This window comes from Metopolophium dirhodum, unplaced genomic scaffold, assembly GCF_019925205.1.
Source record: "Metopolophium dirhodum isolate CAU unplaced genomic scaffold, ASM1992520v1 scaffold36, whole genome shotgun sequence".
NCBI classification, from domain to species: domain Eukaryota; kingdom Metazoa; phylum Arthropoda; class Insecta; order Hemiptera; family Aphididae; genus Metopolophium; species Metopolophium dirhodum.
The window spans coordinates 11210-27396 of NW_026869924.1; the positions used below are offsets into that span (position 1 = coordinate 11210).

The following is a 16187-nucleotide window of genomic DNA, read 5'->3' on the forward strand; positions in this document are numbered from 1 at the left end:
TAACAATAATGAAATCACCTATTAGATCAAATTTAATTATTTTAATTCAAACAATAACTTTAACTATAATAATTAATTTAATTAATAAAACATCATGAATTTCATTTATAGTTTTCATTTTATATATTGGAGGATTAATAATTATTTTTTTATATATCTCAAGAATTGCTTTTAATGAATTAAATATTAATAAAAATTATAAAAACATAATTTACAAAATAATTTTTATATTCTTAATATTAATTTACTTTAAATTATCTCTAAATATAGAAAATATGATTTATGAAAATAAATTTATATTTGAAGATAACTTTTACTTATTAAACATATTTATAATACCTAATAATATTTTAATCTATATAATTATATTTATTCTTTTTTTTATATTAATTTTAATTATCTGAATATTAAAAATTAATAAAGGACCAATTCGACAAAAAACCAATTAATGAAAAAAAACATAATAAAAATTATATCACCAATATTAAACTTACCAACACCTACTAGAATTAGTTTTATATGAAATTTTGGATCTTTATTAATAATCTGCTTAATTAATCAAATTTTAACAGGATTATTTTTAGCTTTCCATTATAAAACAGATATTAACTTAGCTTTTCAAAGAATTATTAATATAAATCGAAATATTAATTTTGGATGATTAATTCGTTCTTTCCATGCTAATGGGGCATCAATATTTTTTATTATAATTTATATTCATATTAGACGAGGAATTTATATAAATTCATTTAATTTTAAAATAACATGAATTGTAGGAGTATTATTATTATTATTAACTATAATAACAGCTTTTGTAGGATATGTATTACCATGAGGACAAATATCATTTTGAGGTGCAACAGTAATTACAAATCTTTTATCAGCAATTCCATATTTAGGAAATTCAATTGTAATTTGAATTTGAGGAGGCTTCTCTATTAGTAATGCTACATTAACACGATTTTTTTCAATTCACTTTATTTTACCTTTTATTATTATTTTATTTACTTTTATTCATCTTTTTTTTTTACATATAACAGGATCTAATAATCCATTAGGTATTAATAGAAATTTTGATAAAATCAGATTTTCACCTTATTTCTTAATTAAAGATTTAATTGGATTAATTATATTTATATGAATATTTTTCATTTTAACTTTAATTTTTCCTTATTTATTAAATGATCATAATAATTTTGATATAGCAAATTCAATAATTACGCCTAATCATATTCAACCAGAATGATATTTTTTATTTTCATATTCAATTTTACGAGCAATCCCTAATAAATTAGGAGGAGTTATTGCCTTAATATTATCAATTTTAATTTTATTGATTATACCTTTATTAAATAAAAAAAACTTCTTAAGAAATAAATTTTATCCTATAAATAAAATTCTATTTTGAATTTTTATTATAACATTTTTTATATTAACATGAATTGGTATACAACCAGTTGAATATCCTTTTATTTCAACAAGTCAAATTTTTACAACAATTTACTTTTCATATTTTTTTATTAATTTTTATATTATAAAAATATGAGATAAATTATTAACTTAATAAAATCAGTTAATTAATTTATTTAAAATATTTATTTTGAAAATAAAAAATAGAAATTAATTCTATTAACTTAATACTAAAATTAATGATATAAGTTAAATAATTTAATAGAAAAATTAAATATAAATAAAAATAAAGATAAAGGTAAAATTAATTTTCAAATTAAATATATTAACTTATCATAACGAAAACGTGGTAAAAACCCACGTAATCAAATAATTAAAAATATAAATGTTAAAATAAAAATATTTAAATAAAATTTATTCATTATTAAACCAAAAAATATTTCACATAATAATATACCTATAAATATAATTCTTATATATTCAGATATAAAAATAAAAATAAAAGATAAACTTCTAAATTCAATATTAAAACCAGAAACTAATTCTGATTCTCCTTCAGAAAAATCAAAAGGAGAACGATTCATTTCTGCTAAAAATCTAATTAATAATAAAATAAATATTAAAAAAAGAAAAAAAAAAAATTTAGAATTTATTTGATAAATATAAAAATCATTTAAATTAAATCTATTAATTAAAAATATTAAATTTATAATAATAATTATTATTCTTACTTCATAAGAAATTATTTGAGAAATAAAACGAATTATCCCTAAAACTGAATAATTAGAATTAGATGATCATCTAATTATTAAAAAAATATAAACTATTAAACTCGAACAACAAAACATATAAATTAAACCAAAACCTATAATATAATTTATACCAATATAAGGATAAATAAATCAAAAAAAAACAGAAATTAATAAACCTAATATAGGGGAAATTATAAAAATTAAAAAATTTATATTTCTAGGATAATTAACTTCTTTAAAAAATAACTTTAAACCATCACCTATAGGTTGAAAAACACCTTTAATAAAAAATTTATTAGGGCCTTTACGTAATTGAATATAACCTAAAACTTTACGTTCTAATAAAGTAAAAAAAGCTACTCTTATGAAAACTATTAAAAATAAAATCAAAAAATTAATAATTATAATAAATATAAAAATTACTATCTATAATTAAAATTATATAATTAAATTCTAAATTTAACACAATTATCTGCCAAAATAGTTAAATTAATTTAATTCACTTAATAAAAAAATTTAATTTAATTATTTAATCCTTTCGTACTAAAATAAATTATTTTTTAAAAGATAGAAACCAACCTGGCTTACACCGGTTTGAACTCAAATCATGTAAGAATTTAAAGGTCGAACAGACCTAATACTTAAAATTTTGCACCTAAGATTAATCTTAATTCAACATCGAGGTCGCAAACTAATTTTTAAATTTGAACTTAAAAAATTAATTACGCTGTTATCCCTAAAGTAACTTTTTCCTATAATTAAAAATTTTAATTCAAATAATCACTAAATAATGTAAAATTTTAAAAAAAGTTTAATAATTTTTTTTATCACCCCAATAAAATAAATAATAAAATTAAAATATTTATAATCCAAAAAAATTAAAATTAATATTTATAAAGTTTTATAGGGTCTTATCGTCCCTTTAAATAATTTAAGCTTTTTTACTTAAAAATAAAATTTTAATTATATAAATAATAAAGTTTATTTCTCATCAAATCTTTCATACAAGTCCTCAATTAAAAGACTAATTATTATGCTACCTTTGCACAGTCAAAATACTGCAGCTATTTAATAAATCATTGAGCAGATCCTATATTAAATTAAACTTAATACAATGTTTTTGTTAAACAGATGAAAATAATTTTTGCCGAATTCATAATTTATAAATATAAATTATACTAATTTAATCATTATTACTAAAAATTAAATATTAATTAATAAAATTTAATAAAAAAAATAAATAAATTTATAATAAATTAAAACTAAATAAATAATAAATTTTTACAAACTTATAATAAAAATTTCTATTCCTATAAATTATTAAAATAAATAAATTATTATATAAAAATTTTAAGCTTATCCCTAAAATAATTTAAATTTAAAATATTAATATATAAAATCAAAATAACTTTTAAAATTTTAAATTAAATTTAAATCTTAAATAACTAAATATAATATAACGAATTAAATTTCAAAACTAATATTATTTTATAAATATTTATAAAACAATAAATTAATAATAAAATTAACTCTATAAATTTTGAGAAATTAAAAAAAAATTAAAAATTTTAATTAACCCTGATACAAAAGGTACTAAAAATATTCTTTTTAAAATTTAACTAATTCTTTTACAATACTATTAAACTATAAATCTAAAAATTAATTTTTACTTAATACTAAAACCCTAAATAAATAAATTACTTTTATAAAAAATCAATAAAAAATAAATATATTAATAACTTTAATTTAAATAAAGTTTAACAACATCCTATCATTGTAAATGACATACTTAAATTTAGATATTTATTTATAAAAAATATAATCTTTCTAAATACACTTTCCAGTACATTTACTTTGTTACGACTTGTCTTATTTTTAATAAGAATGACGGGCAATATGTACATATTTTAGATCTTTATTCATATTAATTAAATAAATAAATTTACTATTAAATCCAATTTCATTTTAATTTTCATCTAAAATCCAAAAATAAAATTTAATGTAACCCATTATAAACTTATTTATTAACCACATCTTGACTTAACATAAATCATAAAAATAAACAAAGAAAATAAATTTTTAAATATATTCATGACAGCGATATATGAACTATTTAAAATAAGTAAAATTAATCGTGGATTATCAATTAAAAAACAGGTTCCTCTAATAAGACTAAAATACCGCCAAATTTTTTAAATTTAAAGAACATAACTATTAATTTTTTAGTAAATTAATTTAAACTTTTATAATAGGGTATCTAATCCTAGTTTTAAATAAAATTTAATAGAATAAAATAATTATAATAATAATTCTTAATTAAATTTTACTTTATTAAAAAAAATTAAATTATAAATTATACTTAATACTAATAACCAAACTATTTTACTTGTATATTATGTTTAACCGCAACTGCTGGCACATATTTAGTTTATACTTAAATTAATAATTAAATCTAAATCTCTTTAATATTTAATATTTAATACTGAGAATTATTAAAATCCTTTAAGAACTTATTAACAATCAAAAAATTTCATGTATTTTCTTAATTAAATAAAATTTTATAATAAAATAAATTATATTTATATATAAAATAATAATAATATGGTTTAATATTATTAAAATAAGCAATTTTTAATTAAATTTTAATTTTATTGAATTTATAATAAATTACAATTTTAAATTAAACAATAAAACTTAAGTAAATAAAAATAAATTTTCCAAATTTGAAGACAAAAATTATACACAATTATGTAGTTATACCCAAAAATTTCTCACAAAAATATTTTAATTAACGAATTATGATAAAAAATCGAATAAAGAATTTTTATTTTTACAATTTTTGAAAAACCAAATTATACAATTTTTAATAATTTAACTCAACTTTTTAAAATAAAAAAACTAAATTGTAATTTTTCAACATATTTTTTTTTAATAATGGACATTTCTAACAAATTAAAATTAATTTTATAGATAAAAAAAGTATACTTTTTTTAGTTAATTTATACGACTATTTACATATATTTAAATATTTATATACTGATTAATTCCTAAATTGAAATTTTAATAAAATATAAATATTTTCTGTAATCAGGTTTATACATTTAATGAGCTAAAATTTTAAATTAAACAATAAAACTCGAATAAATAAAAATAAATTTTCCAAATTTGAAGACAAAAATCATACACAATTATGTAGTTATACCCAAAAATTTCTCACAAAAATATTTTAGTTAACGAATTATGATAAAAAATCGAATAAAGAATTTTTATTTTTGCAATTTTTGAAAAACCAAATTATACAATTTTTAATAATTTAACTCAACTTTTTAAAGTAAAAAAACTAAAATTGTAATTTTTCAACATATTTTTTTTTAATAATGGACATTTCTAACAAATTAAAATTAATTTTATAGATAAAAAAAGTATACTTTTTTTAGTTAATTTATACGACTATTTACATATATTTAAATATTTATATACTGATTAATTCCTAAATTAAAATTTTAATAAAATATAAATATTTTCTGTAATCAGGTTTATACATTTAATGAACTAAAATTTTAAATTAAACAATAAAACTCGAATAAATAAAAATAAATTTTCCAAATTTGAAGACAAAAATCATACACAATTATGTAGTTATACCCAAAAATTTCTCACAAAAATATTTTAGTTAACGAATTATGATAAAAAATCGAATAAAGAATTTTTATTTTTGCAATTTTTGAAAAACCAAATTATACAATTTTTAATAATTTAACTCAACTTTTTAAAGTAAAAAAACTAAAATTGTAATTTTTCAACATATTTTTTTTTAATAATGGACATTTCTAACAAATTAAAATTAATTTTATAGATAAAAAAAGTATACTTTTTTTAGTTAATTTATACGACTATTTACATATATTTAAATATTTATATACTGATTAATTCCTAAATTAAAATTTTAATAAAATATAAATATTTTCTGTAATCAGGTTTATACATTTAATGAGCTAAAATTTTAAATTAAACAATAAAACTCGAATAAATAAAAATAAATTTTCCAAATTTGAAGACAAAAATCATACACAATTATGTAGTTATACCCAAAAATTTCTCACAAAAATATTTTAGTTAACGAATTATGATAAAAAATCGAATAAAGAATTTTTATTTTTGCAATTTTTGAAAAACCAAATTATACAATTTTTAATAATTTAACTCAACTTTTTAAAGTAAAAAAACTAAAATTGTAATTTTTCAACATATTTTTTTTTAATAATGGACATTTCTAACAAATTAAAATTAATTTTATAGCTAAAAAAAATATACTTTTTTTAGTTAATTTATACGACTATTCCTACTTTAATTTTTCAAATAATTGAATTTTCAAACTAGAAACCTTATATATATATATACAATAAATATATGTATATATTCATATAAGGATTTATATACATATATATATATATATATAAGATGTATAGATAATATTACTATATAAGGATTTATATATATATATATATATATATATATAATATAAGCTATATAGATGTATATATGTATTATATATATATACTATATATATATGAAGTCTATATATGTATACTACTATATATATTAATAAATCCTCTATATACTCTTTCTTCTTTCTTTTTTTTTTAAAGGAGGGCTACGCCCCCCTTTTTAGACAATTACAAACGTCATGCCTCACTAAAACATATTTTTTTTAAAATTTTATTGAGATTATTCCCAATCTCTATCTAAACCAAGAAACATTTTTTTACTAAACAATATTTTTAAAAATAAAATGCCTGAAAAAGGGTTACTTTGATAGAGTAAATCATGTATTATATATACTTTTATTATACTTTAAGAAACTATCTAATCCATAAATTTCAAAAATTTATATGCATAAACACCTAAGTATATATCATAAAGAAAAATAAGCTAAAATAAGCTTTTGGATTCATACTTCAAATATAGAATAAAATTCTTTTTTCTGATAAATTTAAATTTAACAAAAATTATATTTTTTACATTATTAATATTTAGAACTTTAATATCAATTTCAGCATCAAATTGATTATCAATATGAATAGGATTAGAATTAAATCTATTTTCAATTATTCCAATTTTAAACTTTAAGTCATCAATTTACTCAATTGAAGCTACAATAAAATATTTTTTAATTCAAGCTTTTGCTTCAATTTTATTACTAATTTTTTTAATTAATAAAAATCTATTATTTATAAATAATGATAATATTTTAATTATAATATCACTATTAATAAAATTAAGATTAATACCTTTTCATTTATGATTACCTTCAATAATAGAAGGACTGAATTGAATATCATGTTTATTAATAATAACTTGACAAAAAATCACACCTTTAATTATAATTTCTTATTTAAATATTAATAAAAATATAATTTTTTTAATTGTATTAATCTCAATAAATTCAATTTTTGGTTTAAATCAAAATTCAATACGTAAAATTTTAGCTATATCATCAATTAATAATACTACCTGAATACTATTTGCAATTTTAATAAATGAAAATTTATGAATTAATTACTTTTTAATTTATTCTTTATTAAATTTTTTAATTATTAAAATACTTAATAATTATAATGTTAATTATATTAATCAAATAAAACTATTTAATTTAAATTTTTTTTTCAAATTAAATATATTAATATTAATTTTTTCAATTATAGGTTTACCTCCCATAATAGGATTTTTAATAAAATGAATACTAATTAAAACTTTAATCTATAATAATATATATATTATTATAATAATATTAATTATACTAACTATTTTAAATTTACTTTTTTATATTAAATTAACTTATTTTATATTATTTAATTTTAATCTTTTTAATAAATGATATCTAATATATAAAAAAAAACAATTATGATTTCATTATATTAATAAATTTTTTTAGATTATTTTTTAGTTACTTATTTATTTATTAAGGTTTTAAGTTAACTAAATAAACTATTAATCTTCAAAATTAAAAATATTATATTTTAAACCTTAATTAAATAATTAATACCTTTAAATTTGCAATTTAATATCATTTAATATGAATATAAGATTTAATGATAAAAAGATTATTTAATCTATATATAAATTTACAATTTACAACCTATTATCAGCCATTTTATCTATAAAATGAATTTTTTCAACTAATCATAAAGATATTGGAACTTTATACTTTTTATTTGGTATTTGATCAGGTATAATTGGATCATCTCTTAGAATTTTAATTCGTCTAGAACTAAGACAAATTAATTCTATTATTAATAATAACCAATTATATAATGTAATTGTAACAATTCATGCTTTTATTATAATTTTTTTTATAACAATACCAATTGTAATTGGTGGATTTGGAAATTGATTAATTCCTATAATAATAGGTTGTCCTGATATATCATTCCCACGTTTAAATAACATTAGATTTTGATTATTACCCCCATCATTAATAATAATAATTTGTAGTTTTTTAATTAATAATGGAACAGGAACAGGATGAACTATTTATCCACCTTTATCAAATAACATTGCACATAATAATATTTCAGTTGATTTAACTATTTTTTCCTTACATTTAGCAGGAATCTCCTCAATTTTAGGAGCAATTAACTTTATTTGTACAATTCTTAATATAATACCAAATAATATAAAATTAAATCAAATTCCTCTTTTCCCTTGATCAATTTTAATTACAGCTATTTTATTAATTTTATCTTTACCAGTCTTAGCTGGTGCTATTACAATATTATTAACTGATCGAAATTTAAACACTTCATTTTTTGATCCAGCAGGAGGAGGAGATCCTATTCTTTATCAACATTTATTTTGATTCTTTGGACATCCTGAAGTTTATATTTTAATTTTACCTGGATTTGGATTAATTTCACATATTATTAGTCAAGAAAGAAATAAAAATGAAACATTTGGTAATATTAGAATAATTTATGCAATATTAACTATTGGATTATTAGGATTTATTGTATGAGCTCATCATATATTTACAATTGGTATAGATGTTGATACACGAGCATATTTTACATCAGCAACTATAATTATTGCCATTCCTACAGGAATTAAAATTTTTAGATGATTAGCTACTATTTATGGATCTAAAATTAATTTTTCACCCTCAACAATTTGATCTTTAGGTTTCATTTTTCTATTTACAATTGGTGGCTTAACAGGAGTTATTCTTGCTAATTCATCTATTGATATTATTCTTCATGATACTTATTATGTAGTAGCTCATTTTCATTATGTATTATCTATAGGAATTGTATTTGCAATTATTGCTAGACTAATTCATTGATTCCCAATTTTTACAGGATTTTCTATAAATAACTTTATTTTAAAAATTCAATTTATTTTAATATTTATTGGAGTAAATTTAACTTTTTTCCCCCAACATTTTTTAGGTTTAAATGGAATACCTCGACGTTATACAGATTATCCTAATAATTTTTTATTATGAAATATAATTTCATCAATTGGATCAATAATTTCAACATTTAGAATTATCATTTTAATTTATTCAATTTGAAATAGAATTTTTTTAAAAAAAACAACAATTTTCAAATTAAATTTAAGAAACTCTATTGAATGAATTCATAATTTACCTCCATTAGAACATTCATATTCAGAATTACCTTTAATTATTAATTTCTAATATGGCAGAAATTATATGCAATGAACTTAAAATTCATTTATAAAGAATAATCTTTTTTTAGAAATTATAACTTGATTAAAACTAAGATTTCAAAATAGAAATTCGCCATTAATAGAACAATTAATTTTTTTTCATGATCATACAATTTTTATTATTATTATAATTATATCAACAATTACTTACATAATATTATTTATTATAAACAATAAATTTATTAATATTAAAATTTCAGAAAATCAAATAATTGAGTTTATTTGAACAACAACTCCACCTATTATTTTAATTTTTATTGCCATACCTTCTTTACATTTATTATATTTAATAGATGAAATTAAATGTCCTATTTTAACAATTAAAATTTTTGGGCATCAATGATTTTGATCCTATGAATACTCAGATTTTTCAAATATTGAATTTGAATCATATATAATTAATGATTTAAATAAAGAAAATTTCCGTTTAATTGAAGTAGATAATAAAACTATTATCCCATTTAAATTTAATATTCGACTTTTAATTTCATCAGATGATGTTATTCACTCTTGAACTATTCCAAGTTTAGCAATTAAAATTGATGCAATTCCAGGACGAATAAACCAAATTAATCTTTTTATAAATCGTCCTGGAATATACTTTGGTCAATGTTCAGAAATTTGCGGAATTAATCATAGATTTATACCAATTCAGATTGAATCAATTAATTTAAATAAATTTATCTATTGAATTAAAAACTTTTAACTCATTAGATGACTGAAAAGCAAAGTAATGATCTCTTAAATCAAAATATAGTAAATTAGCAATTACTTCTAATGAAAGAGATTAGTTAAAGTTATAACATTAATTTGTCAAATTAAAATTATTTATTTATATCACTTAATCCCTCAAATAGCACCAATAAATTGATTAATTCTATTTATATTTTTTTTTTTCTATATTCTATTTAATTATAAATCTATTATACTTTAATTTTATTAAAAATATAAAAATTAAAATTTCATTTAAAAATAACATAAAAAATTATAATAAATTTATTTAATATTTTTGACCCTTCAACAAAAGTTTTTAATTTAGAATTAAATTGAATTAGAACTTTATTAATTATTTTAATAATACCAAATTTTTTATGAATTATACCAAATCGAATAAATTGATTTATATTTAAAATTTTTAATATATTAAATAACGAAATATTAATATTATATAAAATAAAAAAAACTAAATCACCTGCATTTATATTTATTGCATTATTTATATTTATTTTACTTAATAACTTTTTTAGATTATTTCCTTATATTTTTTCATCATCAAGTCATATAATTTTTTCAATTACTTTAGCTTTACCATTCTGATTATTTTACATTATTTTTTCAACATGTAAAAATACAAAAAATATAATTGCACATTTAATTCCACTTAATACACCAATTTATTTAGCCCCATTAATAACAATCATTGAAACAATAAGAATTATTATTCGACCATTTTCTTTATCTATTCGTCTAACTGCAAATTTAATTGCAGGACACTTACTTATAACATTATTAAACTTTAATTCAATAATAATCATTATTATTTTAATTCAAATATTTATAATAATTTTTGAATTATGTGTAGCCTTAATCCAAAGATATGTATTTTCAATTCTTTCATCTTTATATTCTAGAGAATAATGATAAAAATTAATCAACCTTATTTTATTCTAAATTTAAGTCCATGACCAATTTTAATAGCTTTAAATACTTTTAATTTAATGATTTCAAATATCATAATTATAAATTTTAAATTTAATTTAATATCATTAATAAATTTAATTTTAATTATTACTATTTCAATCTTATGATGACGAGATGTAATTCGAGAAAGAACATTTCAAGGTAATCATAATTTTTATATTATAAATCTAATTAAATTTAGAATAATCTTATTTATTATTTCTGAAATATTTTTATTTATTTCATTTTTTTGAAATTTTTTACATAATTCTTTAGCACCATCAATTGAATTAGGATTAAACTGACCTCCTAAAAACATTAATTTTTTCAATCCATTATTAATCCCATTACTAAATACAATTATTTTATTAACATCAAGATTCACTGTAACATTAACTCATCTTTACTTATTAAATAATTCAAAAAAAAAAACAATTATTTTTATAAATATAACAATTATTTTAAGTATCTATTTTTTATTACTTCAAATATTAGAATATAAACAAGCAACATTTACATTTTCAGACTCAATTTTTGGATCATCATTTTATATAGCAACAGGATTCCATGGTTTACACGTTATTATTGGAACAATTTTCCTAATAATCAATTTAATACGTATAATAAAAATACATTTTTCATATATTCATCACATCAGATTTGAATTAGCTGCTTGATATTGACATTTCATTGATATTATTTGATTATTTTTATATATAACTTTCTACTGATGAAATAATTAATTTTATTAATATATATAAATAGTATATTTGATTTCCAATCAAAAAGTTTAATTTTTAAATAAAATAATTATATTAAATTTAATATCAATATTAACAATATTTATTATTATACTAATTTTATTTTCAATTATAATTTTAATCAATATAAAAATAAAATTTAACTACAACAAATCAGCACCATTTGAATGTGGATTTGATCCATTTAATAAATCACGAATTCCATTTTCCTTAAATTTTTATTTGATTGCAATTATCTTTTTAATTTTTGATATTGAAATCTCAATTATTCTACCAATAATTATAAATTTCAAAATCTCTAATATACTATATTTCAATATTATATTCATAATATTTTTTATATTTATAATTATTACTATTTTTTATGAATGAAAATTTGGATCATTAAATTGAAAAATTTAAAGGATAATAGTTAAAATTTATAACATTTAATTTGCTTTTAAAAATTATTATATAATTTATCTTAAATAAGAAGTAATATTTTACATATTAATTTCGACTTAATAATAGATTATCAAAATCCTTATTTATTAATTGAAACCAAAAAGAGGTTTATTACTGTTAATAATAATATTGAAAAAAATTCCAATTAAAAAGATTTTAAAAAAAAAGAAGCTGCTAACTATCTTTTAAAGCATTTAAAATGTTTAATCTTTAATTTATTTATTAGTTTAATTAAAACATTATATTTTCAATATAAAAATAATTTTTATTTATAAATAATAATTTTAAAAATTAATTTTTAAATTAACTAGAAAAACTAACAAATATTTTTAAAAAAAAATATGCAAAGGTAACTACCTTACACAAAAATTTATAAAAAATTAAATCAAAAATTAATCTTTATTAAAAATAACAAAAATTAACACAATTAGAATTTTACCTTTATTTTAAAATTATCACCAAAATTAAAAATTTTTTTTACATTTAATTTTAAAAATTAATTTTTAAATTAACTAAAAAAACTAACAAATATTTTTAAAAAAAAATATGCAAAGGTAACTACCTTACACAAAAATTTATAAAAAATTAAATCAAAAATTAATCTTTATTAAAAATAACAAAAATTAACACAATTAGAATTTTACCTTTATTTTAAAATTATCACCAAAATTAAAAATTTTTTTTACATTTAATTTTAAAAATTAATTTTTAAATTAACTAGAAAAACTAACAAATATTTTTAAAAAAAAATATGCAAAGGTAACTACCTTACACAAAAATTTATAAAAAATTAAATCAAAAATTAATCTTTATTAAAAATAACAAAAATTAACACAATTAGAATTTTACCTTTATTTTAAAATTATCACCAAAATTAAAAATTTTTTTTACATTTAATTTTAAAAATTAATTTTTAAATTAACTAGAAAAACTAACAAATATTTTTAAAAAAAAATATGCAAAGGTAACTACCTTACACAAAAATTTATAAAAAATTAAATCAAAAATTAATCTTTATTAAAAATAACAAAAATTAACACAATTAGAATTTTACCTTTATTTTAAAATTATCACCAAAATTAAAAATTTTTTTTACATTTAATTTTAAAAATTAATTTTTAAATTAACTAAAAAAACTAACAAATATTTTTAAAAAAAAATATGCAAAGGTAACTACCTTACACAAAAATTTATAAAAAATTAAATCAAAAATTAATCTTTATTAAAAATAACAAAAATTAACACAATTAGAATTTTACCTTTATTTTAAAATTATCACCGAAATTAAAAATTTTTTTTACATTTAATTTTAAAAATTAATTTTTAAATTAACTAGAAAAACTAACAAATATTTTTAAAAAAAAATATGCAAAGGTAACTACCTTACACAAAAATTTATAAAAAATTAAATCAAAAATTAATCTTTATTAAAAATAACAAAAATTAACACAATTAGAATTTTACCTTTATTTTAAAATTATCACCAAAATTAAAAATTTTTTTTACATTTAATTTTAAAAATTAATTTTTAAATTAACTAGAAAAACTAACAAATATTTTTAAAAAAAAATATGCAAAGGTAACTACCTTACACAAAAAATTTATAAAAAATTAAATCAAAAATTAATCTTTATTAAAAATAACAAAAATTAACACAATTAGAATTTTACCTTTATTTTAAAATTATCACCAAAATTAAAAATTTTTTTTACATTTAATTTTAAAAATTAATTTTTAAATTAACTAGAAAAACTAACAAATATTTTTAAAAAAAAATATGCAAAGGTAACTACCTTACACTAAAATTTATAAAAAAATTAAATCAAAAATTAATCTTTATTAAAAATAACAAAAATTAACACAATTAGAATTTTACCTTTATTTTAAAATTATCACCAAAATTAAAAATTTTTTTTTACATTTAATTTTAAAAATTAATTTTTAAATTAACTAGAAAAACTAACAAATATTTTTAAAAAAAAATATGCAAAGGTAACTACCTTACACAAAAATTTATAAAAAATTAAATCAAAAATTAATCTTTATTAAAAATAACAAAAATTAACACAATTAGAATTTTACCTTTATTTTAAAATTATCACCAAAATTAAAAATTTTTTTTACATTTAATTTTAAAAATTAATTTTTAAATTAACTAGAAAAACTAACAAATATTTTTAAAAAAAAATATGCAAAGGTAACTACCTTACACAAAAATTTATAAAAAATTAAATCAAAAATTAATCTTTATTAAAAAATAACAAAAATTAACACAATTAGAATTTTACCTTTATTTTAAAATTATCACCAAAATTAAAAATTTTTTTTACATTTAATTTTAAAAATTAATTTTTAAATTAACTAGAAAAAACTAACAAATATTTTTAAAAAAAAATATGCAAAGGTAACTACCTTACACAAAAATTTATAAAAAATTAAATCAAAAATTAATCTTTATTAAAAATAACAAAAATTAACACAATTAGAATTTTACCTTTATTTTAAAATTATCACCAAAATTAAAAAATTTTTTTTACATTTAATTTTAAAAATTAATTTTTAAATTAACTAGAAAAACTAACAAATATTTTTAAAAATATTTAAAAAAATTTATTTTACCTTTATATCTTCAATATAATGCTCTTAAATTAAGCTATTTAAATTTAATAATTAAATAATAAAATAATTAAAAATCATAAAAAAAATAATAAAATATAAACTTTATAACTATTTAAAAAAAATACTCTGTCTAAATCTAATTATTTTCTTAAAAAAATAAATTAAACCTCTATTTAAATTATATTCAATTCAACCAATTTCAAAAACCTTTAAAGTAAAAAATCCAATATAAAGAAAATTATTTAAAAAAAAAATTTACTTTAAAAAATAATAAATTTCATATTAATCTAAAAAAAAAAATATTAAATAAAGAAAATATATATTTTATAGAAAATAAAAAAATTATTAAGTTCAAAAAAAAAATCAAATTCTAAAAAATAAAATTAATACTCTTAAAATCTTAAATTTAAATTCTAATAAAATTAAATCAAATTTATAAAATATTAATCATATAAAAAAAAGAACCAAAAAAACAACATAATAAAACTAATAAATATTATACTAATAATTAAGATTTTTCTTTCAAATTTAATAATCATTAAATAATTAAATATAGAAAAATTTATTATTATTAAATAATAAATTACACGAATTGAATAAAAAAAAGTTAAAAAAAAAGAAAATAAAAAAAAAAAAAAAAAAAAAAAAATTCAAATTTATTATTAAAAAGTATTCAAAAATCAAGTCCTTAGAATAAAAACTACAGAAAAAAGGAAAACCACATAATGATATTAAAGTAAATATAAAAATCAAACCACAAAAAAGGTAAATAATCAATTAATCCCCCTATTTT

At 15.8% G+C, this 16187-nt stretch overlaps 2 pseudogenes; both read left to right on the plus strand.

The window, feature by feature from the left end:
- Window positions 1-433: 433 nt before the first annotated feature.
- Window positions 434-1572, plus strand: LOC132953427 (cytochrome b-like; annotated as a pseudogene).
- An 8041-nt stretch (window positions 1573-9613) lies between these two features.
- On the plus strand, window positions 9614-10598 carry LOC132953426 (cytochrome c oxidase subunit 2-like; annotated as a pseudogene).
- The last annotated feature ends 5589 nt before the right edge of the window (window positions 10599-16187 follow it).